At 38.8% G+C, this 27981-nt stretch overlaps 1 protein-coding gene across 4 annotated transcripts in view; it reads right to left on the bottom strand.

The window, feature by feature from the left end:
- CACNA2D1 (calcium voltage-gated channel auxiliary subunit alpha2delta 1) overlaps positions 1-27981 on the bottom strand; it is a 677013-nt gene that overhangs the window by 322051 nt on the left and 326981 nt on the right. The gene's annotated exons all lie outside the window — the stretch shown is intronic.

Below are 27981 nucleotides of genomic sequence, written 5' to 3'. Positions count from 1 at the left end.
CCAACCCTGATATTCTATGAATATATACATTTAAGGGTTGATCCTCAATTTCATGAACACCCCTGTTAATTTCCCAGCAAGATCAGGCCCTTCCTTAGTTCTGTCTTCTTTGTGAACCAACAGATACGACAGAGAAATGTCATTTATTTAGCACTTCTTTCCTGAAAATTTATAAAAGGTATATCAACAACAACTTGAAGAGTATACGCTATGGTGGGGGGGAAACCTGCTAATGGAAGACTTATGAGAGCTATTTGTTTTAAAGATATATGAAGAATTCACCACCTAAAGTGATAAATATATGCAACAAAACAACCTATCAAACAATAGACATGATAACTCACTAACTTTACAAATGTAAGTGGGTTATTAAGTCTTTCTTGCACAGATTTCATTCTTCATGTTGGGTAGTAAAAATAAGCCCTGGGACTATGCATCAGGAGGACAATCTAATTGCTGTGGCATACAACAGAATGTAATGCTCCAGTGGATGAATTGTAACATTCTAAATTTAACAGAGCCATGAACTAGTGTAACGTTAGCTACTGCTGCAATATCATTCTGAATCTTGATTTACTGATTTCTCGAGAGGGTTAAAAATTGGCAAATTTTCCCATAAAAAAAATCAGTCATTTCTGTTGTACATCTATCAATCCTGCAGAATTCTGTAATGTGGACACTGCTCACCAATACACTGAGTCTGCTTTCCAATAAATATCACTTTTGTAACATATAACCCTTTGCACTTATTTACACCCTTCTGCTCATGGATCTCAAGAGTGTTATGCTAAGACCCTAAGTCAGTAAAGCACTTAAGTATGTGCTTAAAGTTAAGCACATGCTTACGTATTTTGCTTGTATCAGAGCCTAAATCACAAGGCAATCATTATTGCCAGAGGTCAACCTCCAAAATCATTGTCATTTGTACTTTTAATCCTGTTTATATTAAATAACCAATTTTACAAGGATATATTTGAACTCTTACTCTTTCTCTACCTTTCTTTCATGCAATAATTGATAACTAAGTGAAACATTAGCCCAAAACAGGCTCACAAAACTGGGTGACTGGGCAACAAAATGGCAGATGACATTCCGTGTTGATAAATGCAAAATATTGCACATTGGAAAACATAATCCCAACTATACATATACAATGATGGGGTCTAAATTAGCCTATCACTTAAGAAAGAGATCTTGGAGTCACTGTGGATAGTTCTCTGCTAACATCCACGCAGTGGGGAGGTATAGCTCAGTGGTTTGAGCATTAGCCTACTTAACCCAGGGTTGTGAGTTCAATCCTTGAGGGGGGCCATTTAGGGATCTGAGGCAAAAATCTGTCAGGGACGGTATTTGGTCCTGCTGTGAAGGCAGGGGACTGGACTAGACTCAATAACTTTTCAAGGTCCCTGCCACTTCTATGAAATAGGTATATTTCAAAAAAAAAAAAAAAGAAAGAAAAGAGAGGGGGGGCAGTTAAAAAAGCTATCAATGTTGGGAATCATTAGGAAAGGGATCAATAATAAGACAGACAAGATCATATTGCCTCTATATAAATTCATGGTATGCCCACATCTTGAACACTGCATGCAGATGTGGTTTCCACATCTCTCATATATATATATATATATATATATAGGAATTGGAAAAGATTCAGAAAAGGGCAACAAAATGATTATGGAACAGCTTTCATATGAGGAGAGATTAAGAAGACAGGGACTTTTCAGCTTGAAAAAGAGACTACTAAAGGGGGCATGATAGAGGTCTATAAAATCATAATTGACGTGGAGAAAGTAAATAAGTGTTATTTACTCCTTCTCATAACACACTAGGGGGTCACCAAATGAAATTAATAGGCAGCAGGTTTAAAACAAACTCGGAAGTATTTCTTCACACAACGCACAGTGAACCTGTGGAACTCCTTGCCAGAGGATGTTGTGAAGGCAAAGACTACAACAGGGTTCAAACAAGAACTAGAACTAGATAAGTTCACAGAGGATAGGTCCATAAACGGCTATTAGCCAAATGCAAAACCATGCTCTGAAGTGTCCCCTACTCTCTGATTGCCAGAAGCTGGGAATGGGCGACACGAGATGGATCACTTGATGATTACCTGTTCTGTTCATTCACCCTGAAGCACCTGGCATTGGCCACTGTTAGAGGACAGGTGGACCAATTGGTCTGACCCACTATGGCCGTTATGTTCTTATGTAAACCAAGTATATTTCTACATCAATGGTTCTTTTATAGAAATGTATTCTATATATTAAAAGTGTATGAAAAGAACCAAAATACAAACCCTTATTCACATGCATACATCTTACTCATATGAGTAATCCAGGCTACTCACATGAGTGAAAATTTGCAGAACCTGGAATCTAAAAGGAAGATACACCTTTTCCCTCATATAAATATCAACATGCAAGATTAATTTGAAGAGGACTAACTATGAGTACAGCAATTCTGAAGTTCTAGGCTAAACACAATTAATTTTTGATGATAATAATAAAGCCACCATGCCTTGTGGCCTTGGATGAAGCCATTTCACTTCGCTTTTGCCATCTCTCAAATAGAGATAATGATACTAAACAGACTAGGAAAATGCAACATAGATGGAGCTACTATAAAGGGGTGCAAAACTCTCAGCTCATCACATGCACAGACACATGAGGAAATTCCTTTTACCACTAGAGATCAAAGCTAATTGTGAGTACATTGACCGTTTTCTGGCTATGCCAGAACAAGGACAGGAGACACTGGATGTGGTTTAATTAGGCCGCAACATTATTTCTAAATTGCATAATCATTTACATCATTGAAGACCTTAGTGGTTCAGGAGCCAAATTAGTGATCAACATTACCCAAAAGAGCCACCGTAGTGGGAATCCATTGTTTTATTTATTTATTTATACTCTCTCTCTCTCTCTCTATATATATATATATAAATAAAATTAATTATTCTCTCAGCAAAATGACTGACCAAGTATTATTATTTTATCAACTACAATTGTAAAAGCATCCTGATTAGTTAATAACTTAGACTGGTTAATAATTAAATCGGACAGTGTTTTAATTATGTGCTGCAAAGAGCCGCAAGAGACACATTAAAGAGCCACTTGTGGCTCGCGAGCCTCAGTCTGAGTGTCACTGCTTTTTTATATACCCCAGTTATAGGGTATAGGCTGTCAGCCCTCCCTCAGCCAACCCACTGCTGGGACCTTGCCACCTCCTCCAACCCTCAAATGAGGGCTAAGTGGGGGGGGGGCTATAAAGGAGCAGGGGGTTGACTTCCTGCCATACTAGTCATAGGAGCCCCATGACTAGTTCTGCTCCTTTAGATAACACATCCTTGAAATCCTTTACCAATCCATTTTATCTGATCACTGTATCCCTTCCCTATGGAGTACCTGTGCTGGACATCCACCCCACACTTATATAATGAGTTGGGACATCATAGCCTAACCCACATTTCACCATTCATCCCAACTAAGCCCCCAACCTGCTGTGGGGAAAGAGAACCCCCCCCCCTTTGCCTTGGCCAATCTGGCAGTGAGGGAAGTAATTTCTTCCCAGCCCACTGAGAAAGGAGTGATGACATGTAATGCTCACACTGGATCATGACCAACCTGGTATTTAACTACTCCCGTGGGCGGGGTGTGTGTGCTGCTCAGCCTGCTCCAGGGAAAAGAGCGCTTTTCCTGCACCAGTGTGGATTTCAATAGTCTGCCCTCTCTTCCAGTCACCTTGTGAGGGATGGGTCAGCATCCCCACACTGACCTGGGCTGAAGCTGCCACAACAAGTCGCTCTCTAGCCCTTTAAGGGGAACAGGTTTTCCAACAAGCTAGACAACAGCCTCCACCGCTTAATATGCTGTGAGGTCAGTCTCATAACCTGATGGTTCCAAAACAGGAGGTAGTTTAGCACATAGTTTGTGAAGAGAGTTAAAAGAAGCAAAAGTTTCTCTTTCCTTCCATCCTGTTATTTCATACACCATTGTATACAGACATACTTGGTGGTAATGATATTGTCTGTTTAACATTTGTTGAAGCTCTAATCCTGCAAGATGCTGACTGCATCATATACTGCTGTGAATTAGTCCATTGCTACTCCTGTTTGACCCAAATAATCAGGAACATTAAAAACGACCTTTAAGCAAATGAAGCTCTCAGAAACATGAGGACAAGTTTAACCAAGATAAGCGCAGAAGGAAAGAATTAAATCCTTGTTTGGTGATATATTACATTTTGTGCTCCTTGTAGATAGTACCTACGCAAAACATAAACCAATAAGGACATTTTGTCTGTTTCACTACACTTTATATAGAAAACATGACCTACACTGTATTATGATGCATTGAAGCCAGCACAAGCTCACAAATTAGATTTATGGATCAGTTAAAATTTGAGGCCTATTTTTCATACTTCACCACCACTAGATGACAAGAATAAATTGTTTTGATTCTGATTTTCAACCAACTAGCTATTTATTAACTCCCGGGCACAGGGAATTTGAATCCACCTCATGATATGCACCAGTACACTATCCTGCCATTAGGGAAGTTACAAATGGTTTCCAGCAGGTCTAAGATGGAGGGTTTCCCCTACCCCACCACCACTACCACCTTCTTCTTCTTCCGATAATAACACTGCTCTACAGCCAAAATGCTTCTGAAATAAATGTAGTCAAACTTTACTAATTCTGGGTCACTGAGAACGAAAATGATGCTTACAATTGTTGATTGGCTCTAGTTTTCAAGATATGCTATTGGGTCAGTATATACGACCTTTGACTTGGGAATGGCGGAGGATAAGTGAGTTATAAAGGGAAGGGATCTCAATTTAAACCAGAAATGACTAAAATACATCTTTGACTGGATCTATGAATAAATTTATGACTGGGTTTGGACAGTACTTGCTTTTTAGGCAAAACAATGAATGATGCAATCTGAAGCTGGTATTGCATCATACATTATATGAATTGCATCATGTTATTCCTAGAAGTCATGGATGATACAATCATAACGAAGCTTACATCACTCTGCTGAACAAATTGCCCTATATCAACTCTAGAAATCATATAGTGTCGTGCTCTCTTATTTGTCAGTGTTTGATTTTGCAAAGGGACACATTTCTGTTTAGCCAAAGTGAGCAGAGACGCCTCGTACTTGTGTGAACAGTGCAGATAACTTCTGCTATCTTTGTGGTGAAGTAACTTTTGCATCACAAAAGCGCAGTATAACCACTATAGTTAAGAAAGCCTATCACGTTTATTTTGGCTGCAAAATTGGAGATCAGGACAAGAGGTGGGACCCACACATATGCTGCAACACTTGTGCAACAAATCTTCGCCAGTGGTTGAACAGGAAAAGGAAATCTATGCCTTTTGCAGTGCCAATGATTTGGAGAGAGCCAACAGATCATACCAGCAATTGTTACTTCTGCATGGCGCCTCCAGTTGGGAAAGGTGTGTCAAAGAAGAAAAAGTGGACTGTGCATTATCCAAACATTCCATCAGCTATACGCCCAGTACCCCATGGAGAAGGACTGCCGGTTCCTGATGCACCAGAATCATTCTCACTTGAGTCAGACGAGGAAGAGGAAGAGGATGAAACTTCTGGTCCTGAACCATCAATGTCACAGGACCCACATTTTCTCCCATCCTCCTCCTCTGAACCACACCTCATAACACAAGGTGAACTGAATGACCTTGTCAGGGATTTGGAACTACCCAAGAGTAAGGCAGAGCTGTTGGGCTCCAGACTACAGCAGTGGAATCTCCTGGCAGGTGATGTTAGGGTTTCCATGTTCCGTGACCGTCAAAAGGATCTTGTCCCATTCTTCTTCATGGAAGGTGATCTTGTAGCCTGCAACAACATCGATGGTGTGATGGCAGCCCTCAACATCGTTCACGATCCAGATGAGTGGAGACTGTTCATTGATTCATCGAAGACGAGTCTTAAAGCTGTTTTACTGCATAATGGCAATGTTTTGCCATCAATTCCAGTTGGTCATGCAGTCCATATGAAGGAAACCTATGACAACATGAAACAACTTTTGAGGTGCATAAACTATGACCGACATCAGTGGCAGCTTTGTGGCGATTTGAAGGTTGTTGCTCTCTTGCTTGGTCTGCAGACTGGCTACACAAAGTACTGCTGTTTTCTCTGCGAATGGGATAGTCGTGCAAGAGATTCCCACTACATCAAGAAAGATTGGCCACTCCGACAGTCATTGGAGCCTGGGAGGAAAAGTGTTCAGCATCCACCACTTGTTGAATCAAGGAAGATTTTGTTACCACCCTTACACATCAAGCTGGGTCTGATGAAGAACTTTGTCAAGGCCATTGACAAAACACAAGCAGCTTTCAAGTACCTCCGTGGAAAATTTCCAAGGTTAAGTGAAGCTAAGATAAAGAAAGGTGTCTTTGTTGGTCCTCAGATTCGTGAACTTCTTTGAGATGATGCATTTGACCATGCACTGCGTGGCAAGGAAAAGACGGCCTGGAAAGCCTTCCAGTTAGTGGCAATAAATTTTCTCGGAAACAACAAGGCAGACAACTACAGGTTGTTGGTGGAAAACCTCCTCAAGGCATACAAAAGCCTTGGTTGCAACATGTCACTAAAGATACATTTTTTGCACTCTCATCTAGATTTTTTTCCACCGAACTGCGGAGCAGTGAGCGACGAGCATGGCGAGCGATTTCACCAGGACATTGCAACAATGGAGAAACGCTATCAGGGCAAATGGAGCCCATCAATGCTTGCAGACTATTGCTGGACAGTGACAAGAGATGCTCCATTTAATGAATACAAGAGACAAGCCAAGAAGCGCCGAGTAAACACTGAATAGGACTAAACTATGTACAGAATAGTTTTTTGCCTTTTGTTTCATAATAAATTTTATTTATATAACGCTTTTGCTGATTTTTAAAGTGTTACATAAACAGGACAGGTGAAATATTATCATGTAAAGCAACCATAAACACATGAAAAGACCTAGGTTTACAATTTATGATTAAAACTCTACTATCTACACAATATACATAGACATAAAATGTAAAAACTTAAATATCTTAGAAACAGTAGCCAATCAGTTGTTTTAATTGTCATATTTGAATTCAGCACATCAAAATACATAATAAATAGCACATTTTATCTCTGAAGCAGACGACTTCTCAAAAATTGTAGACCAGTGTAATTTGGAGACTAAAATTAAACAAAGGAGGAAGTCATCATTCCCACTTGTGAGCATAGGGTTCATTTGCAAACACAGGTCTTGTGGTACAGTCCTGAATCATGTTTATGGGAGAAATGACTGCAGGTTATTCTACATTTAAATGAGAAATTTGTACATGACCACAATGGTTTTACATATTAGTGAGACTTTCCCAGGGGTGATAATTCACAGCCGTGAATTGCTATTGCATAGTAAGCAATTTAAGTATCAGACAATATCAAAAACAAATGATGCTTAGATTTAGGACCAATTTAGTAATGTCACTTTTCTGGCTGTCCAGATTATCCTACCATGCTTTCATTGATCCTATTGTCTGCTAAAGTCACATTGATTTTGTGTTATCATTTCTGTCATTTCATTGAAAGTTTTGGATATGAAGTAATTCCTATGGGCATTAAGAGTTGTATACATTACAAATTGAGTTATGTTAGTAACTCCCCAAGTTACAGCTATTCAACATACAGAATCCAATGCCTCTGATTTCCAGGTCTGTGCAGAGATTTGGGCAAACACACAGATAAATAAACAAGAATATAAGCATGAGAAAACATCCAGTTTCAAAATATTTGCAAATGGAATCTGGACACACACCACAGTCACTAACTTAAAGGAGGCTCACCATTTTCTCTCTTACAGAACAATTTGAGAGAGGCAATGCATTGACTCCATTGGTTGCAATCTCAATTCACAACTAAGTGGAATTTAAGCTGAAGGCACTTACCTCCTCTCACGAAGCACTTAACACATTGTAGGATCAAGCTCCTTCAGTAAGGGGATAAAGGGAGTAAATTTCAGAGAGAATCCTGTCTTACAGCACATTCATTATTATTTTGTGTTAAACGATGCCAACTTGCTTCTGGAAACCACTAGTTTCAGAGTAGCAGCCGTGTTAGTCTGTATCCGTAAAAAGAACAGGAGTACTTGTGGCACCTTAGAGATGAACAAATTTATTTGAGCATAAGCTTTCGTGGGCTACAGCCCACTTCATCAGGTGCATAGATTGGAACATATAATAATAAGAAAAATATACATACAGAGAACATGAAAAAGTGGAAGTAGCCATACCAACTGTAAGAGGCTAATTAATTAAGATGAACTATTATCAGCAGGAGAAAAAAATGTTTGTAGTGATAATCAAGATGGCCCATTTTAGACAGTTGAGAAGAAGGTGTGAGGATACTTAACATGGGGAAATAGATTCAACATGTGTAATGACCCAGCCACTCCCAGTCTCTATTCAAACCCAAGTTAATGGTATCTAGTTTGCATATTAATTCAAGCTCAGCAGTTTCTCGTTGGAATCTGTTTTTGAAGCTTTTCTGTTGCAAAATTGCCACCTTTAAGTCTGATACTGAGTGACCAAAAAGAATAAATGGACACAAATGTGACAAAAAAAAAAAAAAAGAATAAATGGACACAAATCTGACATCAGGAATCATAACATTCTAAAACCAGTAGAATACTTCAACCTCTCTGGTATATATATCTTCTTACTATATGTTCCATTCTATGCATCTGATGAAGTGGGCTGTAGCCCACGAAAGCTTATGCTCCAATAAATTTGTTAGTCTCTAAGGTGCCACAAGTACTCCTGTTCTTTTTGTAAACCACTAGTACAGTATATTATGCATCCATCTTTAATAGACAGCCTGAAAAGAACAGCAGCCACAGATTACAACATTTTACTATTACTGCCAGTTAATGAAATTACTCCTTTGGATTACATGGTAGAGGTGTATGATATGAAGATCCTGGTTCAAATCCCAGCAATGACCCATGAAGAGTATAGTCCTTACTAGTCCTGATCAAAACTGTTTATTGGTGGAAAAATAGTTTCTTGACAAAGAGCTTCTCCGCCACCACTGAAACAAATATTGCTTTCCACAGAAAACTTTTGACTTTTTTTTTTTTTTTTTTTTTTTTTTTTTACAAATGTACACCCCAAAACCTAAAATTTTCAGCTTAAAAAAATTTAAAATTTTGATTTGGAAATGACCCAGAATGTTCAAGGGATTTGTAGTTATGTGCCTTGTACTCCCCCCCCTCCCCCCACCGACTCTTTTTCACTCTGGTGGTCTCCCAAGCCAGACTACACAGTCCAGCAAGAGGGGAGACTGCAGTGTTTCACATAGGAGACTGGAGATATGAGGAACCCAAACTATAACAGCACCATGGCAGCATTTCCAAATAAAAAATTTTCAAGTTTAGGCCCAAAAATACACATTTTCTTTTCAGAACTTCATATACGGTAACATAGGAAAACAAAGTGTTATCAGTATGGTTTAAAAAAAAAAAACCAATCACCAGGCACAACAGAAAGAGTCCTAAAGTAGCAGTTCTCAAATCCATACAGAGCTAAAATTGTGTTGGCTCTCCTCATCACTGTATTTACCACAGAGATGTTATGAAATTATGAATTGGAAAGGAGACATCCATAGCAAAAATCACCATTAAGCAGTGTCCCATACTATGAAAATATTGAGAACCCTTGCTTTATAGAGTCACCCTATACAGCACTGTAATCAATTACTGCATAAGTTATACTGTAGTAGGATACAGTATGAATAAATTAATATAGAAAATAAATTGAAGTGTTTTAAAATTTTACATTAAATTCATATTTCTCTGTTTATGTATTCAACATCTCTGCCTTCACATCATATTTTTCTACATCTTCTGTCCTATTTTACATAAAATTCTGCCAAAGCAAGCTAGAAGAGGTGAAGTATAATGTCATTGTTGAACGCAGTAATCCTCACAGTAATGAAAAACCACCAGGAAATATGTGGTTATGTAGGAAACGGGGGAAACACACACACACACACACACACACACACACACACACACACACACCAAACAAATTTCTGGTTTCCTTCGTGTTTCTGTTATATATCACATCAACCTTATTTTGAACACAAGGATTAGAGATGGGCACAGTTTTTCAGACACAATTTTTTTTCCAGTGAAAAATGTAGATTCTGCACCAGCAAAACATTTAATTAATTCTTGTCCATTCTGCCAAATTGTTTTGGTTGAAAAAGCTACTTTAAAAAAAGTTTCATTTTGACATTTTCAGAACAAATTGGTTCCATTTTTCAGTTCAAAAGGATTTTTTTCTTTCGAAGTTTCCTTTAGTTTTAGAAACATTTTAAAACCGTCAAAATCTAAATGTTTACTTTAACACCCAATGTTATTTTTACACTTTTTGACTTGCAAAAAAAAGATAGATATATATATATAATAATTTTCTGTTAGAAATTGAACATTTTTTTAATTTTTCAGAATCGCCACCAAACCAACAATAGCCATTATTCACACAGCTTTACCAAGGGTTCATAAATGCAGGTACAATTCTCAACTCTGATCCCGCAACGTACAATGCAGGGTAAGACCCTCATGCCTGCACTGGGCCCCATGGACTTCTCTCAACAGGAAGCAAGGAGAACACAACTGTTTCTTAATACCTTTAGTCAGGCTCCACAGTATTGGCTTGTCTCCTTTAAGGAAAGTGATGTACAGTCATCTTTTTTCTTGACTGCACAGTTTAATCATTCAACTGTTTTAATACCATGTCCACATACAGATTTTGAGATCATTTTATGTCACAAATCAGTCCCAAATACTTAGCAAATAAACAGAACATGCATGCAAGTTTTGGGAACCATATACTAGAGTACCAAGTAAAATTGTTACTGAATTATACTGTTTTGGCTCTCTTCACGTGGACATATCAAAATGGTTGAGCAAGAAAAGCTGAAATGGTCTGTTAAGTGTTTAGGAAATGCCAGTCAATACGTCTTTTATTAAGTGTTGGTAAAACACATCTGGTTTATTTTCTGCAGACATTTTTCTGCCATCCTGTGCAGATAAAGAACTATTCTTTCTGTTTCCTTTAGGATCATTATGATTCTAACGGGCCCTAAGAGAAATAAGCTATCTAGCCTCAGTTCAATACCTCTCTTTGTCTGACATATACTTGTCAGGCACAGTTAGACTTGGCACAAAAGAAAGCTAGATGTGACCTGCAATAAAGACTAAATTATTCCATCTCGAGGTGTCTCTAAACAAACCATTGCTGGGTAAAAATTTTGTCTATTTCATAAATTTAAAAAAGCCAACTATTACAATTAATTAGTTTGCTAATAATGCTTTAAAAGTCTTGTTTAGGTTAAATTTCAGACAGGCAAAATGAATAAGAAAAAAAAAAAAGAATATCAGCTAATAACATTTTCCCCTTAGTCTTTGAGTTAAAACACTGATTTGCCTCCTGTCTCTACAGCCAACTTGCAAAAGCACAATAATTTAATAAAATAAAATGGCTAAATATACAGGAAATAACGTGAAAATTATTCAGTTTCTAAGAAACAGGAGAAAAATCAGGTTAATCTTGTTATAAAAACAGGAATCTTAAGAAAAAAACAGCTATTTTTAATGTGATTATTAGGCAAATCATAGAATCATAGAACTGGAAGGGACCTCGAGAGATCATCTAGTCCAGTCCCCTGCACTCAAGGCAGGACTAAGTATTATCTAGACCATCCCTGACAGGTGTTTGGGGATTTTTAAGAGCAGGTTGGATAATGATGGAGATTACACAACCTCCTTACGCAATTTATTCCAGTGCTTAACCACTCTGACAGTTAGGAAGTTTTTCCTAATGTCCCACCTAACTGCCCTTGCTGCAATTTAAGCCCATTGCTTCTTGTCCTATCCTCAGAGGTTAACGAGAACAATTTTTCTCCCTCCTCCTCGTAACAATCTTTTGAGTACTTGAAAACTGTTATCAAGTCCCCTCTCAGTCTTTTCTTCTCCAGAGTAAACAAACCAATTTTTTTTCAATCTTTTCTCATAGGTCATGTTTTCTAGACCTTTAATTATTTTTGTTGCTCTCCTCTGGACTTTCTCCAATTTGTCCACATCTTTTCTGAAATGTGGAGCCCAGAACTGGACACAGTACTCCAGTTGAGGCCTAATCAGCACGGAGTAGATCAGAAGAATTACTTCTAGTGTCTTGCTTACAACACTTCTGCTAATACATCCCAGAATGATGTTTGCTTTTTTTGCAACAGCATTACACTGTTGACTCATATTTAGCTTGTGTCAAAACAGTGCAATAAGTTTCCTGTCAAGAGATGATCTCCAGGGGTTGTGTGGGATGTAGTCACTATGGGGTTTACCCAAAGGATATGACATACTCCGGAGGAAGGATCAGTATTTCTAATGTTACATTTCATACAATAATTTACAAAATATTCAATTGTTCCAGTTCTGATCCAAAGCTTGTGTGAGGACCATTCTGACTATTTTGTGCACCAGGATTGTCTTTAGATCTTATTGAGACCAATACAGGGAATGAACAATGCTCCTGTTATAATGCAGACACTGGAAAATATAATGATGGAGGATTAAAGATGCTGCATATTTCTCGTTACATTCATCTTAATTATCACTGCTTTTAAAACAGGAGAATTGGCCCTGTTTATTTCCTGTAGAATGTATCTTCAAATTGTTCCTCTGCTCAGATTAACAATGAGGTTACCAATTTCTAGCAAGTGCGGTGGTGGTTTTTGTGATGGGAACACCTGCCTACTGTGAAATGAACTGAGATCATCGACTAATGGTACCAGATACAGGGTGACGGGTTCACTAGAAAGCTTTATGTCAGATAGTCATCATTCCCAAGACCTGTAGGCATGATCTTTCATACAAATCAAACTGTTTATCAGGTGTTAGTTGTCATTGTGTCACTCAGAAACCTTGGTAATGAGTACATATAAATACCTAGACAAGATAGATATGGGCACCACAAAAATCTTATTTTGAAAACCTTGAACCCAATGCTTATGATAAAATAAGGAACCTGGGGAATTAAGGTTTTGGTTACCAAATCAGACAATACTGGGAAGGCAGCTTCCTGTCAGATGATGGTGCATCCTCCATTTCAGTTTACGATGATCAATGACAGGCTCAGAATTTTGTATTACATACAAGGCATAAATAAAATCATAGTAAATCAGACATCAGGAAATTAACACACTGTGTTGATAAGTTGTTGCGGACACCTCCTCTACTACATGCCATAAGAATGGCCATTGGTACAGGGTTCCTAGACTAAAATGTTTCCTACTTAAAAAACTCTTTCCAGTGCATACACATACACTTTTTAAAATGTAGTTTATTTTAATTTGTATTGCGCTGCTGCCAAAGTAGAGGTAAATTTAAAAAAAAAGTCTGCTTTTGTCAGCTGTTATATCACAAAAGTATCTTAATTCCTAAAGTCAGAGGAAAACTGAATATGTTCATCAGCAGCACTGATTTAGGAACCGTAATGTCTGTACATTCTGATTTTGCATTAAACTGAGCAACAGTTAGTTCATGTTAGAATCAGTTTTTGCTATAATTTAAGTCAAGCCGGATGGATAAAATATTTTTAAGAAAAATTGAAAAATCCAGATTTAAAAATAAATAAATTAATACACGTTTTTTTTTTAATAAACATATATAAAATTAAATTTATAATCGATGTTAAGGCCTAAACTTACTATAATCTATTACAATTATTTAAATTAAACACAAGAAATAATATTAAGTACATATTTGCTGCCAGTTAAAGAAAGTCAAAGCACTGAACTGCTGGAGGTCACTCAGCATCTGGAACCAGAGTTGGTCGAACTGCTAAACCAGCATTTAACAGCATTAGCAGATGCAGAGAGAATATTCTCTTCATGTCCATTGATTCAAACCGTTCAGTTCAATGTCTCGTTCATTCAAAGTTTAGAAACCAATTGGGAGCTGAAAAAGTAGGAAAGCTTGTTTTTCTCGTTCAGTCTATGAATTAAAACTAGGTAAGAGGGTGCAATTTACTAGTTCTAAAATCTTGCATGACATGGTGACCAAAAAAAAAATTCTGTTAAATTCATTAAGTACATATAACACTTCCTTTGTTTAATAAATCAGTTAGTTTTAAATGCAAACCATATTTTGATACACTTTTTTTCTTATATTTGGCACTTTTAAGGTAATTTTATTAAATAGCAAAACCTGAAGATGCTGTTTGTACATTTTAACAATCTGAATTTCTATCCAAACAGAGTTTGACACAAATCACACAAAAAATTAATATCGTAAATATGAAATGTATCATTCATCATTTTCTAATACAAAATGGGTAAAACTTAAGAATCTGAATAAATGTAAGTTAACCTAAGCTATTGTATGTAAATCTTAAATGTGTATAGATATAGTGTATCTTCCAGGTTAGCAACAACAAACACCAAATTTAGTGTAAAAGCTACATTTAATTGCAACATGTTTTCATGGTTACCAACCAATGAGAATCAACCTTTCTTTAGAAAGGTAACTTAAAAAGTACAAATGCAAAACACAATTAAAGTCAATTATTTAAATCGAGGTTTCCTGCTTGCTGACTTAAATCACGAATAAAATCAGTTATTTAAATCACTTTGATTTATATCAATCCACCCTAGTCACAAACGCAGCCCTCTAAAGAACTGTAAAATACACTAACACGATTGTTATTCTGTTCCAACTTTCTCTCTGGAAATGATGATGGAAAGTGGAAATGCATTAGAAAAGAGTCAGGAAAACCCTTCGGTGTCACCAAACTATGAAGTTAAGTCTTCAGATAATTTCCCTCATTAGAACGGTTATAAGAAATAGTCTTTTGACAACCCTGTCAGGATGATTCTTAATTTCCTACTGTTTAAGCTTCCACTGAAAAAATGAAGCATCTACTTTAGATATTACTTACAATTAGGCTATAGGATAAAACACAAAAGCAAATTAATGTGGTAAAATAAAAGTACTAACTGCCGTCCCCAAGCCCACAAGGAACAGCTGCCACAACTGAACCATCCCTTCATAATGTCAAAATGTACACTTCAATCAGATTCTTCAGTGAAGCTTCCCCACATAATTGTTGTCTATTCTGACATACTATAATACTTTTTAACAGCCTGGGCATCTTCACACCAAGATTTCTTATTGTCCAATGTCCTATGATCAAAAGCTAATCTATGTTGAACATAAAAACAATTGACATTACAATGAGGAAAGCTTGTTAACATTTTAGATTTTTTTTTCCTTATTGCAACTGAAAAATTACACCCAGAACTCATTGCTACCAAGTGAAGTAATTTTAATGTAAAATCCCAAAGTCCAAATATAACAATCATGTAGGAACGAAGACTCTGCTACTTCAAAATCATTGCTGCTAATAACCTCTGCCACATCTGATTATGGCATCAGGATGGTCACTGTAGCAGTTATCTGAAGTGAAAATTTGTCTTCAAGTGTAAGACTCTGATTTGTAACAAGCGACAAGTGCTACAGTTAGGGCTCTAGGTCTGTCACAGAGGTTGCGGAAGTCACAGATTCTGTGACTTTCCGTGACCTCCGTGACTTCTGCAAGGGCCAGTGTGGCTGACCCCAGGGCCACCCAAGCAGCCACACCACCTGCTGCTCTAGTAGCCCCCGGCAGCAGTCCCAGGGCAGCCAGAGCCATCGTGGTCCATGGCCCCAGGCAGGGCCCCAGTCCACGGCCCCAGGTCAGCCAGAGCAGCCGTGAATTTTTGTTTATTGCCCGTGACCTGTCCATGACTTTTACTAAAAATACCCATGACTAAATCGTAGCCTTAGCTATAGAGTATAGCTGTATGTATACTTTAATTGTATACTATGGTATGTTTACAATACAATGCTCCTGCCAGGGTATAGGAGGATAAATGCCAAAAACATAATTTTACATTTTAAACCTTTTAAAATTCTGCTGACACAACTAGGATACAATGTTTTGCTCTTGCTATATTCATTAATCAATTTAATATTGATACTACACCACCTGGTAAGTGGGGAACTCCTGTGTTTCTGACTGCAAAATGAAAAGATATGTACTACCAAACTGACAACCATTATCTGTGCACACCTTTTGTCTACATGTCTCGCAGCGTTCATCCAAATGGCAGCTTTTCTTTCTTCCTGAAGATGAGATTCAACTGAGTGCATTAAGAGTGATGTCTGTTTTTACTTGTAAGCAGTAGTCCTGTTCACATGAGACAATATATTAATCTATTTGACAAAACAAGATTGTGCAACAAGGTCCCACAGGAACAAAGGACCATCACAAACCTCACTAATTTCTGCAAGGTACTGTTATTTTATCTTGCCTTCTCTAACAAATATACAGCAACAGGTGTGGTTGGATGGATGAACAGATGTTGCTATATGTTTATAGATTTTAAAAAATCCAATCCAAAACACTACTGCACACACTTTTCCCCCTTGGGAGACCATGAGAGAACAAACACGTGACAGATGTTAGTTCACATTGCTTAATACGCTTAAAGGTGCTCCGATACTACAGAGATGAGCATGTTATAAGAATCGGCATATAGATTGTGGTATATAGAAGAGAATAACTGGTAGAATGCTATGTATTCAGCAACCACTTATATGTATATGGAATTAATACTTCAAGGACACTGCAATGTTTAAACAGCAAAGATTCTTATCTCAGCTACACTAGTGTAAATGCAGAATTCTCCCCAAAAAGTTACTCCAGAACAGGAATTAAGATCAGAACATGAATCATTTTAAAGGAACAGCATCATCTTGATTTTAAAACTGATTCATATCAAATACTTAAATTTTCTAAAGCTTCACCCTTTCAATAAGAAACCAAGGTTTAAAAATTCTATATTAAAATATTTTACATAGATTTTTCTACCTCCTCCCTCCCCCGCTTTTTTAAAACAAGGTCCTTTCAGCAGAGAAGCGAGAGCAAACCTCAGCATTACTACAATCAATGTGCTCAGCCCTTGAATCCTCTCATCTGTCCACACACTGCCCTTCAGATCTCTTTTGTTTCAGTGGCTTCACCATATCATGTAACTTTTAATGGGTCTGATACCAAACTCACTGAAGTTATTGGAATGGCTTCAAAGGGCTCTGGAACAGGCCCTGTGTGTACATACAGTAAGTATTTGTTATGAGTTGGAGGTCACAAGTTACATTATTGTAATGCCCAATATGTTTAAGCTCCAACCTTCTACACCCAGCCCCTCCTAGAATAAATAGGCAGCCAGGAAACCCTAGCACCTCTCAACCTGCTGTCCAAGCCCTGATCCCCCTCCAAGCGGGCACCTTGCAACCTCTCCCACACCCCAACCCCTCCCCCAGTCCTAAGCCTCTCTCCTGCACTAAACGCCCTCCCAGAGCCCACACCCTGAACCCCCTCCTGCACACCAATCCCCTGCCCAGGCTCATCCCGGAGCCCCTCCCACTCTGAACCCCTCAGCCCCAGCCCGGTGAAAGTGAGTGAGGGTAGAGGACAGTGAGCGATGGAGGGAGGGGGGATGGAGTGAGCAGGGCAAGGCCTCAGAGAAGGGTCGGGGCACGGGCATGGCCTCGGGGAAGGGGCGAGGCAGGGGCAGGGCAAGGGTGTTTGGGTTTGTGTGATTACTGTTATTTCAACATTTTCTTTGAGGTAGAACCTGGGTTGCACTTGAATTCAAACAGTAATCAAGTTCTAAAAAGGTTGGAGACCACTGGGCTAGCATGTCACAACTCATTATGTAAGCTTGTGGTGGATGTCCAGTACAAATACTCCATAGGGAATGGAAACAGTAATCAGATAAAATGGATTAGCAAAGGATTTAAATGAGGTATTTTTTTAAGGAGCAGAGAAAGTGGGTTTGGGGCTCTTACAACTGATACAGCAGGGAGTCAAACCCCCAATCGTTTATAGCCCCCCCTTATCCCTCATATTGGGTTGGCAGGCCCCAGCAGTGGGTTGGCTGGGACCAGGATGAATAAGGGAAGGGCTGAGGGCAGCCCCCCAAGGATATGGAAAGGATTATGGAATTACCTGCACTGTACAATTTTATATGATGGGTACTCCCAGATATTTAAAGAATAAAATTGCAGCCTAATTAAAACCATATCTAGTGCCTCCTGTCCTCCTTCGGCATTGCCGGAAAGTAACATTTACAGGTGGTTATTGATCATCAGATTTATTCCTACCCTTCTTTTTCCTAAGATCAACAGTAATAGTACACCAAATGTGCCAAATTTAGTGGCAACAGTTGATTACAAAGGATTGCCAGGTATCCGGTTTTTCACCGGAACACCTAGTCGAAAAGGGACCCTGGCGGCTCTGGTCAGCACCTCTGACTGGGCCATTAATGTCCGGTTGGTGCAGGGCTGGCAGGCTCCTTATCTGGCTCCATTGTGGCTCCCATGGTCAGGGAGGCTCTGTGCGCTGCCTCTGCCCCAAGCGCCGGCTCCACAGCTGTCATTGGCCAGAAACCATGGCAAATTGGGAGCTGCGGTGGGCAGCACCTGCGGGCAGAGGCAGCATGCAGAGCCACCTGGCCGCTCTGCCTAGGAGATGAGGGACATGTTGCCGCTTGCAGAGAGCCGCCCAAGGTGAGCGCTGTCCAGAGCCCGCACCCCTCACCTCCTTCCGCACTCCAACCCCCCGCCCCAGCACTGAGCCCCTTCTCACATCCAAACTCCCTCCTGGAGCCTGCACCCCTCCCGCACCCTGAACGCCTCATTTCTGGCCCCACACCTCCAGCCCAGAGCCCATACCTCCTTCCACACCCCAACCCATTGCCTCAACTCGGAACCACCTCCCACACTCCGAACCCCTCGGCTCCACCCCCCCAGGTCAGAGCCCCCTCCTGCACCCTGAACCCCTCATTTCTGGCCCCACTCCAGAGCCCGCACCCCAGAGCTCTCACCCCTTCCTGCACCCCAACCCCCTGCGCCCAGGGCCGGCGCTTCCATTTAGGCGACCTAGCCGGTCACCTAGGGCACCAGGATTTGGGGGGGCGGCAATTCAGCGGCAGGGGGTCCTTCCGTGCTCCGGGTCTTCAGTGGCAATTCTGCGGCGGGTCCTTCACTCGCTCTGGGACCCGCCGCCGAAGTGCCCCGAAGACCGGGAGCGCAGAAGGACCCCCCCCCCCCCCCCCCGCCGCAGAATTGCTGACGACGACCGGGAGCGCGGAAGGACCCCCGCCTAGGGTGCTAAAAACCCTGGCGCCGCTCCTGCCTGCACCATCCTGGTGAAAATGAGCAAGGGAATGATGGTGGGAGAGAGCATCAGAGGGAGGGATGATGGAGTGAGAGGGAGCAGGTCTCGGAGAAGGGGCAGGGGTGGGGCCTAGGGAAGGGGCAGGGTAAGGGTGTTTGGTTTTGTGCAGTTAGAAAGTTGGCAATCCTATTCAACTCCCATTGCAGTCAATGGAAGTCTCTTGGATCAGACCCAAAATGAGTGCATGACGGCCTTCTCCCAAGCAGATCTCTGGCCTTGAACGTATTCATCTTTCTGTCACATTTCATCTAATTTTTTCACAGGACTGTGTCAATTTCAGCAACATTTTTGATGGTTAAAAGTTGAAAATAATCGTTTTGGCTTTCTCATTTCAATAAGGTAAAACATTTTTTTTTGATAAGGTAAATGTTTCCATTCAACTTCAATGTTATGATTCCTTTAGTTTCAATTTTTCATATTCTATTAAATTATTAATATATATTGGCTGTCAATTCATCACAATTAACTCAAGTAATTAACTCAAAACAAATTAACTTGATTAAAAAAATCAATCATGATTAATCAGTTTTAATAATACAGTTAAATGAATAGCATACCAATTTAAATTTATCATAAATATTTTTGATGTTTTTCTACATTTCCAAATATATTGATTTCAATTACAACACAGAATATAAAGTGTACAGTGCTCTCTCTCTATAATTTTATTACAAATATTTGTAATATTAAATATTAATTAATATTAAAAAAGATAAAGGAAATAGTATTTTCCAATTCACCACATACAAGTACAACTTACAAATGTGCACTTGTAGGCTCTAAAATTTTACATTGTTGTATTTTCGAGTGCAGTTATGTAAAAAAAAATTCTACATTTGTAAGATGCACTCTCTTTTTAAGGTGCAAATATTTGTAATCATAATAACATAAAGTGGACACTGTACACTTTGTATTCTGTGTTGTAACTCAAATCAATATATTTCAAAATGTAGAAAAACATCCAAAAATATTTAAATAAATGATATTCTATTATTAAGAGTGTGATTAAAACAGTGATTAATCATTTTTTTGTAATCTCACATTTAATCATGATTAATTTTCTAATTGTTTGATTACCCTAATATAAAGCTAAATATGATACATTTAAATACACTAAAATTAATAGTTAATAGAATATCAAAATTAAAATTAATCAGCACACTAAAGTTAAAATTAAATGCTTTATCTTAACTAATGACAAATTTATCTAAATTAGATGATTCAGCATTATTGAAACTATTATAGTTCCAATTTTTCAGAATATGTGTTTCACAGGAAATTTCAAAATTGTGGCTTTTTGTTCTGATTCACTTTAAAAAAAAAAAAATCAGAATTTTCCACAGAACGCAGTTCCCGACCAGCTCTACTAATCTTTTTTTTGTAAAATGGTAGCTGAAAACAAAAAGCACTACAAAAGTCCTGAGAGAGAGAGAGAATATTATACTCAACAGTTTAAATGAAACATCTTGGAGACAATACCCTAATACAAAACAAAGGATGGGAGCGATGAAGATAGAGTAAATTTTTTCTCAGTTATTTACACCTGTACACAGTACAAAAGCCTCTAGCAAGGAATCTGTTACATGATGACAATGTAAGACCAAAAAAAGATGCAAAAATTACACCATTCACATCTCACACTTCTACTAAAGTTTTCTTGTATTTCTTTCCATTTTAGTTCACTTGCAGGAACAAGTGGAGAATCTGTCTGCACATCTCTTTCTGTCTGTCTGTCTGTGTGTACTAACTCTCTCACACAAAGAGAGAAAGAACATGCTGTATTTCTGCTGGTACATGAAACTCACAGGGCCCCACTCTCCTCCGAGTTATAATATTTCAACCATGTGTAACAGAACTGAATTTGGTCTTCATATACCAATTATGGGCCTGGTGCAAAGGCCATTTAAATCAGTGGAAGGTCTCCCTATGACTTCAGTGCCTAACATTCATTTTAAAAATAATTTTCTTTTTTCTGGAAAGATTTAAAATTTTATTCTGGTTTATACCACCACTTAAAGTCTATTCACAAAAACCCATTGAGTTATTTACAAATGTAAAAATGTTATACTGCAGCTGATGTATTGTTAGCACTGTAGCTAGCTAAATTTGAAAGATTAGCGAGAAGCTATCAAATCTCTCCATTGCCTCTAAACAATTCCAAAAAAGGTAATGAAATTCAGGCCATTTCAGACCACATATTCTTTTCCAACGGTTTGTCTCACCCACATACAAACGTAACTGGCATGATGGCAATTATTGTAATGGGGCTCTCATTGAGATAAATCTTACCCTCTTTTTAAGACTGATTTAAATTATTTTTCTAAATCTCTAAGATGTGTCAGGTGGGCAGATGCCAGGTTTAAGGAATATCCAAAACTCACCCAGTTAATAAGGAACAAAAACAAACATACTTTAATTATTCAGCTTTGACATCTATTATGTACATACCCTGCCTACAATCACTGGAATAAAACAACATTTAATGGAATATACAGTATTTCAGCACCACAAGGTAACTACTGAGTATGTATAAGTACAATTGATTTTATTACCTATTTAATACAAAAATGAAGGTTTTTTTTTCTTCTTCTGGTTAGTCTAATGAATTAAGCCAGGGAAACTAAGATATGTTAAGTAACAAAGGTCTGTATCACTAATCATATATTAATGATAGTTATATTTTTTGTCCAGATTATTAACTTAATTGGACTAGTACAAAATTGGGACCAATCACTTATTACATTTGTAGGTCTGTTTTTAGGTTTCCAAAATAGTTATATTTTATATGTAAACTTAAATTTAATATTTGTATTCTTACAACTTTCCTTTCTTTAGACCTAATAGAAGTTCTTCCCTGCAACTCTGTTTCTTTTTTAAAAAATGAGTGGAAAGATATTAAAAACCACAGATTCTCCAATACTAAGATGTAATAAAACTAATGGCTGCAGAGATTTTCTTTTAATTTTCGCTGTTCTGCAAAGAACAAAAACCCACAAACAAAACTACTGAACACTTTATCTTTGGGAAGTGGAAAAGAGTAAGAAAGAATCACACGACAGTTGCAAGTCACATAATTCGATGCACTTCTGGAAGGTGCTCAGATACTAAAATGATGAGGACCAAATAACAAAACTGAATAGAATAGAACCACTCATTTCCAACTCACCAGGCGAGAAGAACTTTATGTCTCTTCTCTCAGCCCCTCAACAGCTAGAAATGTCTACTTTAACCCAATTTGTAATTTCAGTCAGTGGAGATATGACATCGTATTTTTTAATAAAATATGCTGCAAAAAATGAACTTGAAAATAAATAACCCACTTACTTAAGCTTATTGCAAAAGGCAGAATGCCTGAACACAAGGTAGAGATACAAAGAGAGTCTATCAAGTTTAAGAGTTCATTCTCTTGGTTTAAGGACTTTAAGAGTTGTAGTGATCTTGTCTACACTTGCAGTGGTGTGGAGGGTATATATAGCTACACTGCAGTGAAAGGCAGGTTGCATCCACTCTGCGGTGGGAAGCAACAGTCCACAGCAAAAGGCTCTGGCGGGGGAAGACGGAGGGGAAAGACTCTGGCAGCGGGGAGGCAGCAGAATAGTACTGATATCATGGGAAGAACTGCTTGGATAGGGTACATACCTGAGCTGTGTAGGGTATATATAGGGCCCTTTATTTTTATTTGAGAAGTGTCTGCGCAGGGACATATAATAGTATAACTATACTAGGAAGTTTCTCTGTGTAGACAAGCAGTTCATTTTTTGTATGTTTTTTCCCTTGTCTTGCTGTTTCTAACTATTGTCAGTTTTCCTTCTGTCTCTTCTTTGACCATATAACTCGCACATTTTTATTATTTTTTAAGCAAGTAATGTTATCACATACAAATTGTTGTTCTGTGCCCTCCTATCATTTTATCTAAAGGACAACATGCTCTAACACTATATTCCCTTGCACTGCCCTGCATGAATGCCAAGTACTACGGGTACTTCTCATACAGAAGACAAGAAAGTCTTCCTAAAAGCAAAGCACTTGCCTTAAAATAGAACTTTTCTCCCCCTTAAAGAAACATTAGAGTTCATAAGAGAAAAATGTGGCATCAAGCAGCTTAATACGTATTCCTTTTCTCTTTATTTTTGTTCTTTATTATAGAATGGACTCCTGTATTTGGTTAGCTCAGATCAGCTTTGATTGCTTTTAATCAGTCCATTGTGTTCATGACAGCCTTGGGTCGACTCCAGCTGCACCCTCCTTTTCATTCAGATGACATTTTGTAATATTTGTGCCAATACCATTTTCAGATTGAAGTCATCACTTAAAAGGAAGGTCACCTTCATTATACAATCCCAATAATAATGACACAGTCATTTTTGCAAAATGTCACCTATTCATTAGTATTAGTATTTACAGTTATTTAAATATTGGTTTAGTATGTGTCTAAAGGTCAAGTGTTCCCCAACTGCAGGAAAAAGAAGAAAAGGAGAAAAATTCCAATAAAACCCCAAACAAGGTTCTTCCTTTGAGTTTCCTCTGCATCCTCCCCTCTAAGAGGATGCATCTGTAGCATTGTGCAGTGGAAGATACCTGGAAAAACAGGAGGCAAACATGCAGATTCAGGTCCTTCTGTGACAGTTTTAGGAGTACCATGCCTCTGTGCGCCTCCTAAAGACTGCAGAGGGATGAGCTCAATTTAGATTAATTATTTGGATTATTTGAGTTCTAAATGTGAAGATGGTCCATTTTGGTTAACATATGAAAGACTTTTTTAAAATAATTTCATATTTACCATTGAAAATTAAATATGATTTATGAACATGTCATCAAATGGAAAATGCATAACAATTTGAATTTATTACACATACACACCACAACTAGAGCTAGTTCCTCAACTAGATGGTACAGATCTAAATACAATATTATATGTAGCTGTGATACTATGAGTACCTTTCCCAGATCTGAAGAAGACCTCTGTGTAGTTCAAAAGTCTCTCTCTCTCTCTCTCCCCAACAGAAGTTGGTCCAATAAAAGAGATTTCCTCAACCACCTTGTCTCAGAGAAAAGTGTCTCATTCCTTCAGTGGCACAATATCACTTTCATAAAAATCACAGAAAAGAGTCCCAATCTCACCTCACTTGTTTAACTTTTATGAAAGTCAGAGGCACAGCACAAAATGGATGGAAGGATACGAACCAAACCTCCAATGTAAAATGTTTTTAACAGTGGGTATCCAGCAGATCTTCTCTTTATAGTTTTAAGTGCATTTTAAAGTCAAGCCTGACTGAGTGGGAATATCATTAACTTTTGGATTGTGTATCTATTTGAGATTACTGGAGAGACATCAAATACTTGCCATCTTTAGCTGTGGTATGAGCTGGTAGCCTTGGAACGTCAGCTCTTAACATTAATTACGTAAACATACTGTGGTAAAAATGCCATTTTTCATTTCTTGGGTCATTAGATTTTCAGATTATTGCCATATTTTGCATTATAGTATCTCCATTGAGGGCTTCAAACATTAAAATATTAAACCTCACAACTACCCTACTATACAGATTCCATCAATATTACAATCTTCTTTTTTCTTTCTACACACAGGAAAGTGAGGCACAGACAGATTAAATATTTGTCTTAAGCCACACAAAAAGTCTGTGACATATGAAGAAAAATGTGAGCCTCTAGAATGTAGGCTGGGACTGATCTCAAGAAGTCATCAAATCCAGCTCCCTGTGCTGAGGCAGGACCAAGTATGGGAGCTTTTAAGTTGCAGCCAACCAGGGCCGGCTCCAGCTTTTTTGCTGCCCCAAGCGGCGAGGGGGGGTGGGGAATTAAAAAAAAAAAAAGCCACGATCAGCGGCACTTCGGCAGCAGCCCTACCGCGCCGCTTCATTCTTCGGTGGCAATTCGGCGGCTGGTCCTTCCCTCCGAGAGGGACTGAGGGACCCGCCGCCGAATTGCCGCTGAAAACGCGGATGTGCCACCCCTTTCCATTGGCCGCCTCAAGCAGCTGCTTCCTGTGCTGGTGCCTGGAGCCGGCCCTGCAGCCAACATTAGGCCTGCACTGCCCTGACATCTAGAGAGAGAAGATGAAAACAAACGTTTGAATGGGGAAAAAACCTCATCTATTCTACTCCCCTCAAAATCTCAAAGCAAATCTAGTTCCAGTTTCAAATAAATTTGGTTATTTCCCTCTTCCACTTCTGGGCACCTCGGCATATTCAGATTCCAGCCTTCTTGAAACAGAATTGCCAAATTGAAAAATAAAAAAAATTATGGGGGAGGAGATTGCTGGGTTTTTCTTTTTTGGGAGGTGGTTTCTTGTTTGCTTGCTTGTTTTCAAAATATCGCATGAGTTGAGGAAGAGAAAATATTGAAATTCTCACAAAAAATCATATCCTTTAAAGATTTTTCAACTCAATTTGCAGATCCAGGAGGTAATTCATAGTTTGGATACTTCTCAAATATCCAAGCTATTCAAATTGAACTGAATCTCCAAACCTTTTAAAGTGTGCTTCCATTCTGAAAAGTATCTATGTCAAAATGTCACCTTGTTACTTAACTGACTGGTTCCTTGTGTATATTCAGAGATATATCTGTTTATTCTAGTGAAGACATAAGCATGTTTTTACTGCTTTTCTCCTATTAGCAGTGCAAAACCACTGCAGCTGAGTGAACTTAATTTTCTTCCTTCTCACACACCAACAGATTTGCTAACTAAATTCCAAATGAAGATAATGGGGTTGAACAGATGAAATTGGTGGTCTCATTTAACCTGCAGCACCTTCTTTAGTGATGATGATGCACAAGAAGAAAAAGAAATCCATCTTGAGCTGGGTCAGGCTGGCCCGGCTTGCATTTATGGGAAAAATAATTTATTTTTTAAACTAACATTTGATTTGGAAATTGAGAAACAATACAAATGGAATCCCACAATGCCATTTTTAGAGTCACTTAGGATAGTAAAACTGCACTTTAAGTTTGTGATAAGTGATTTTTAAAGTAGCTACTAAATCTGCCATTGGAATGTAGTATGGACAAAAATAAATAATTAGTCCTATAATGGTGCTACCAAGTCATTTAAGACTCTTGGAAAAATAGGTACTAAGAAGACAGCAGCCTGCCAGAAGCATCTCTTAACAGTACAGTAGGTTCTTTAAACTAAGCTAGAGAACCTGCAGGGTGCTAATAAATTGGGTACAATAGTACATTTTGCTTTTAATTAGATGTTTGTTCAGAAACCACATTAAACAATCATATGCAAAGAAGGTGATAATGCACATGTGTTTTCTCCAGTAGTGTCTAAAAGATGAGAAGATTTAAATTACACTGAGCCCAGCCACCTCCCACCCCTATCAGAAACAGCACACATTTTAATTAGCTGGATGGTCAATATGTAGAGATGGTACGTGATGTCTGTTCACACTTTAAATTTTTGAGATAAAGTGGTGTGTTTGAAAGATAAAATGACTGACTGACTGTTTATCTCCTCACCCTAAAAGCTTTCCTGGCAACATCCTTACCAGTGAATTTTCTCTTTTGGATGGATGTAATTTTTAAAATGACTTATATTAAAATGTTAAACTTCTGCAATGAAGTTAAGCATGTAAAGAGGCACCAAAATACAAAGACCAAAAGAGGCATATTAGAAAACGGGATATGTCAGATTCAGCACTTTTCAAAAGGTGTTTTTAGGGTCCATAAACTCTTCTTTTCCCACCTGAAGCGATGCAGAGTTTGTTGAGGAGCTTCCTACAGTACTAGCAAGTCTAAAAGAGTATACCTGAAGATCAAGGAGTTCAAAATTATAAGACTAAATCCTCAGCTATCATAGTCTCATTGAGTCACTAGTGCAAGAACTTCTGAGAACACTGAACAAAGCACCGGAGGATAAACCATAAGGAGTAGTTGCCATTCTCAGGAAGATAGAAATTAAAGAGAAAAAAGGCCATAAGTGATCTAGTCTAGAATTCTAGTATTTACTTTCCCAGGGATTTAATCAGGCTTTATTCTCTTCATACTTACACCAGTCAAGGGCAATTCCACTGGAGTGCAGAGTTATTCTGGACTGACACCCTTCCAACAGTTCAAAATCTGGCCAAAGGGATCAGGGCCGGCTCCAGGCACCAGGCAACCAAGCTGGTGCTTGGGGCGGCACCTGGAGGGGGGCGGCGCGGCGCTCGGGCCGCCGGGGAGAGCGGGGCCACAGCGGGGCTCGCCGCCCTCCCCCCGGCGCTCTGGCCGCCCTCCCCCCCGCGCTCTCCCCCCGGCGGCCGGGGGGAGAGCGGAGCCCCCGCCGGGGCTCACCACCCTCGCCCCGGGGCTCCGGCCGCCCTCCCTAGGGCGGCAAAAAAGCCAGAGCCGGCCCTGAAAGGGATTCATATATTTCTAAGTGAAAAAAATAGTGTAAGGAGAACCAAGCCCTTAGTATTTATCTCTAATGGCACATTTGTCTAGGCCAAATTTCAATCCTGTCACATTTTCATAAAACTTCTAAATTAAGAGCTCTATCTCCTTGCCAGTTGTTGCCATCCTACATAAAGGATGGTGAAAAAGGTTCAAATACACTAGGAACTGAATTAAAACGGATTTAAAAAAAAATTGGAAGACATTTCAGTTAACTTAAGGGAAAAGAATCACAACTT

Source organism: Emys orbicularis, chromosome 1 (genome assembly GCF_028017835.1).
Source record: "Emys orbicularis isolate rEmyOrb1 chromosome 1, rEmyOrb1.hap1, whole genome shotgun sequence".
Classification (NCBI taxonomy): Eukaryota; Metazoa; Chordata; order Testudines; family Emydidae; genus Emys; species Emys orbicularis.
This window is presented reverse-complemented; position numbering and strand designations above follow the sequence as displayed.